This window comes from Choloepus didactylus, chromosome X (genome assembly GCF_015220235.1).
Source record: "Choloepus didactylus isolate mChoDid1 chromosome X, mChoDid1.pri, whole genome shotgun sequence".
Lineage (NCBI taxonomy): Eukaryota > Metazoa > Chordata > Mammalia > Pilosa > Megalonychidae > Choloepus > Choloepus didactylus.
The window spans coordinates 133,315,765-133,320,742 of NC_051334.1; the positions used below are offsets into that span (position 1 = coordinate 133,315,765).

The following is a 4,978-nucleotide window of genomic DNA, read 5'->3' on the forward strand; positions in this document are numbered from 1 at the left end:
CAACAACCTAAGAAATGAAACCAATTCTAATCTCCTGTCTAGTAATTTAGACATTTGTGTCTATAAACAATCACACATACATATGATGATAGTCAAAGTACAATGATTTTGAAAATGATTAGAGAACTCATCAGACTGTGTTAGCAAATAGTTTACAGGAGGACTAACACAACTGTTTTAAACAAATACTTTTTCTGTTGTCTGTGGACCTAGTTAAAAAGAACTGGGGATAATTAATTATTATAAAAGTTCCAAATTTCTAAGATGCATCTTCTAGATTGGCATCAGCAAACCAAAGAATCAGCTGGCCTGTTTTAGTTTAGTAACACAGCTATTTTCTTTCATTTACAATTGTCTATGCCTGTTTTTATACTACAATGGCAGAGTTGAGTAGTTATTGTAGACATGATATGGCCCACAAAGTGTAAATAATTTGCTATCTAGCCTTTTATGGAAAACATTTGCTGATCTCTGTTCTAGATGCTTGCTAGGTAAAAATTGTCTTAAGTGTAGTGCTTTTGGAGAACAAAGTTCAATAGTTATCAAAAATGGAATAAAATGAGATAATATGTAGAGGAAATACACAAATGTTCATTTAGAATATAACTCATAAGATAAAATTGGCAGAAGATTATTTCTAAAACAAATATTTAATATTATAAAGAACTCAGTTTTACAGGAAAGGCTTTTAAATAACACATACTTATTTTTGCCATTAAATTGATAATTTAACAAAGCTGCCAAAAATCCAGAAAGCAGTTCTAAGAAACTAAAAGGAAAACATAACATTGGAAATTTTCTTAAGCTTTCCACTGTAATGGACATATTTAAATGTTCTCTTTAACAACATGTCTGTCAGTCTTCAGTTGGAAACACTTTGCAGAACCTGTACTGAGGACAGTAGAGTACGGGCAAGGCAGAGAGAGGAACTTGGATGTAGTTTTCCAAGCTGTCTTCCTGAAATACCACACTAGTGGATGGAATTTTTATTGCACATCTCCAGAACAAGATCCATAGTCCTTTCACTGAAGTTTATTTTGCAGGTAATATGAAAAGGTTCTTTAGGTTTACAGTATCTGGGATTGCCTCCAAAGACAACCTAACATCTCCATAACCTGGAGCCATTCTTTCAAGTTGGCTGGTCTGTAACCTTCCCCTTTCACCCAGATTTGTTTTCCATACTATATCCAATTTTCCAAATATGGTTACTCCCTTAATGATGCCTGCCTTTTCTGCAAACTCCTTCTTGGGCTTTAGGCAGTTTAATAATGGCATGTATCCATTGGCTGAAAATAGGCTCTTGACCCAAATGTACGTTCACACTCTCCAGCTTGGTTGACAGAATTTAGCTCTGCTACATTGTACATTATAGATGGCTCCAATGAAACCTCCATAAACTTGGGTGATGTAATATTCTTAATCTGAGCTTTGAGAAATATTTCATCAGTCATGGAACTGAGGACACTTTCTGTATTGTAATATTTGGTTTTCACATCCAATGGCTTGAGAACCTGAAATTTGAAGAATTTTCTAAAATAAATGTTTTCTCCATTCTGAGTAAACCCACTGCACACAGAAAGATGTGTGTTCCAATTTCCTTTACTTCATGATGTGTGACATCATCAATCAAAAATAAGGTTTAAATTCTGCCACTGCAGCTTTGGAGGCTGAAAAATTTAAATGTATGTCCTTTATGACTTTGTTGTTATCAATTTTGAATGCTGATATAACTGGAAATGGTCTCTCCCCCAAATATATTCCCTAAATTCTGTGGTAAAGTGAACATTTCTCCCAAGTTAAAATTTCTGCACCATTAACGGTTGAAGGATCATCTCTCATGAGTTTGATAGAGAGATATCCAGGTAAGTCTTTCTCTTCACAGGTCACCAGAATATTGGTGAATAAAGTAGGCTTAGTCAACCACATCACTTTCAGTGCCAGCAGGTGCTCCTGTTTGGGGGGGATTCACTCCTATTTTGACTGGCACTATGGATCCACTATCTCTGGGGGCTGACGAGGTTCAGCCTGGCCCAGAAGGAAACAGGAAAGCACACATTCTGGAAGGCCTAGTATCAAACACTTCCAACAGCTTCTCTGCCAGTGGTGCCTTAAATTCCCCTTCTACTATATACTTTTTTTTTATTCATTTTATTGAGAGATATTCACATACCATGCAGTTATAAAAAACAAAGCATACATTCAATTGTTTGCCGTGCCATTATATAGTTGCGCATTCATCACCAAAATTAATCTTTGACATTTTCATTATCACACACACAAAAATAATAAGAATAAAAATTTAAGTGAAAAAGAGCAATTAAAGTAAAAAAGAACACTGGGTGCCTTTTTGTTTTTGTTTTTTATTTTTTTGTTTTGTTTTGTTTCCCTTCCTAAATTTTTCTACTCATCACTCCATAAACTAGACAAAGGGGAGTGTGGTCCATATGACTTTCCCAATCATATTGTCACCCCTCATAAACTATATTTTTTAATTCATATTATTGAGATATATTCACATATCATGCAGTCATGTAAAACAAAGCATATATTTGATTGTTCACAGTACCATTACAAAGTTGTGCATTCATCACCAAAGGCAATCCCTGACACCTCTATTACCACACACACAAAAATAACAAGAATAATAATTAAAGTGAAAAAGAGCAATTAAAGTAAAAAAGAACACTGGGTGCCTTTGTTTGTTTTTTTTCCTTCCCCCGTTTTTCTACTCATCCATCCATAAACTAGACAAAGGGGAGTGTGGCCCCTATGGCTTTCCCAATACCATTTTCACCCCTCATAAGCTGCATTATTTTTTTCAGGGGCAGGGTTCAGTCTGTGTGATTTATTTGCTCCAGCATGGGAAATAAACTGCATGCTCTGTAATTGACTTTCAATGTGTATGCCATATTTTCCAAATCCAAAATTAGAACAGGTGCGGTGCAGACATTTTTCTTTGGGTGAGAAACAATCTGGGATGAGGCTGAAGTTGATTACTTTTTTTAAATTTTATTTTGAAATAAATTCAAAGTTACATGAATAGCTGCAAAAACAACACTAGCCCCATATACAGAATTCCATCATACCCTGACCCCCCCTCCCGATAGCTCAATCCACCAACTTTAACATGCTGTCGCATCTCCCTATCATCCATCTGTCTTCTGAACATATGAGAGTTAGCTGCACACATCCTTGAACATACACTATAATTCACGTATGTACTTCCCATGAACAAGAACATTGTTTTATGTAATTCCATTAAGCACAGCTAAGAAGTATAAGAGATTCAACAATGATATCATGCTTACATTCTATATTTTCTTTTCCTTATGTCTCAACTGTGTCCCTTCGAGCCATCTGTCCTCCACCCTCCAATCCCATCCAAGTTCATCCTTAGCATTCAATTGTCGTCTAGTTAGACTGTCTCTTTTTTCTTTTCCTTTTTTCAATTGTGGAAACATATATACAACCTAAATCTTCTCATTCCACCCCCTCCCTAGCCTTCCATTAGTGGGATTAACCACATTTAGAATGATGTTATGCTCTTTCCCACCATCCATTGCTAGAAATTTCCCTTCACCTCCAACAGCAACCCTACACTCCTTTCTTAACTTCCCATTGCCCCTTCCCCCATTTCTCTTAACCCAAACTCTAATTTCATCTCTATGGTTATATTCTCTGATAATTTCTTTGTGTTTACTGTGGGGCTTAAAATTAACCTCTTAAATCCCTATCAATCTTGTTTTTCTTTGATACCACCTTCACTTCAATAGGGCACATAAACTATGTTCCTATACTCCTTCATTCCCCCACCTTTATATAGTTGTCTAAAATTACATATTTTATATTGGGTTCAAAACCACTGATTTGTCCTTAGAGTTTGTGTATTTTTTATCATGTAGGAAGTAAATAGTGGAGTTACAGTTGAAAAATTATTGACTTCTATTTGTATTCCATTGTGTTTGGAGAATGTTCTTTGAGTATATTCAATTTTTTCTTTTTTTTAATTTCTTGAGGCTTGTTTTATGTCCCAGCTTATGGTCCCTTCTGGAGAAAGATCTGTGATCACTAGAGAAAAATGAGTGTCCTGGTGATTTGGGATGTAAGGTACTATATGTGTCTGTTAAAATTCTCTATATCTCTTTCTCCTGTCTTTGTCTCTCTGTTGGTAGGGCTTCCTTTAGAATCTGAAGTAGGGCAGGTCTTTTATTGGCAAAGTCTCTCAACATTTGTTGGTCTGTGAAAAATTTAAGCACCTCCTCAAATTTGAAGGAGAGTTTTGCTGGATAAAGTATTCTTGGTTGGAAATTTTTCTCTCTCAGAATTTTAAATATGTCATGCCACTGCCTTCTCGCCTCCATAGTGGCCACTGAGTAGTCACTACTTAGTCTTATATTGTTTCCTTTGTATGTGGTGAATTGCTTTTCTCTTGCTGCTTTCAGAACTTGCTCCTTCTCTTCAGTATTTGAGAGTCTGATCAGAATATGTCTTGGGGTGGGTTTATTTGGATTTATTGTATTTGGAGTTCACTGGGCATTTATGCTTTGTGTGTTTATATTGTGTAGAAGGTTGGGGAAGTTTTCCCCAACAATTTCTTTGAATACTCTTTCTAGACCTTTACCCTTCTCTTCCCCTTCTGGGACACCAATGAGTCTTAAGTTTGGACGTTTTATTTTATCTATCGTATCCCTGAGATCTGTTGCGATTTTTTTCAATTTTTTTCTCCATTCTTTCTTTTGTTCTTTCATTTTCTGTTCTGTGGATTTCTAGGACACTGAGATGTTGTTCAGCTTCCTCTAGTCTTGTATTGTGAATATCCAGAGTCTTTTTAATTTGTCCAACAGTTTCTTTTATTTCCATAAGATCTTCTATTTTTTTATTTACTCTTGCAATGTCTTCTTTATGCTCTTCTAGGGTCTTTTTTATGGCGCTTATATCCTGGGCCATGGTCTGCTTGATGTCCTTTAAATCCTTTGCC

At 35.8% G+C, this 4,978-nt stretch overlaps 1 pseudogene; it reads right to left on the reverse strand.

The window, feature by feature from the left end:
* Positions 1–769: 769 nt before the first annotated feature.
* On the reverse strand, positions 770–1,956 carry LOC119522349 (annotated as a pseudogene).
* Between the last annotated feature and the right edge of the window lie 3,022 nt (positions 1,957–4,978).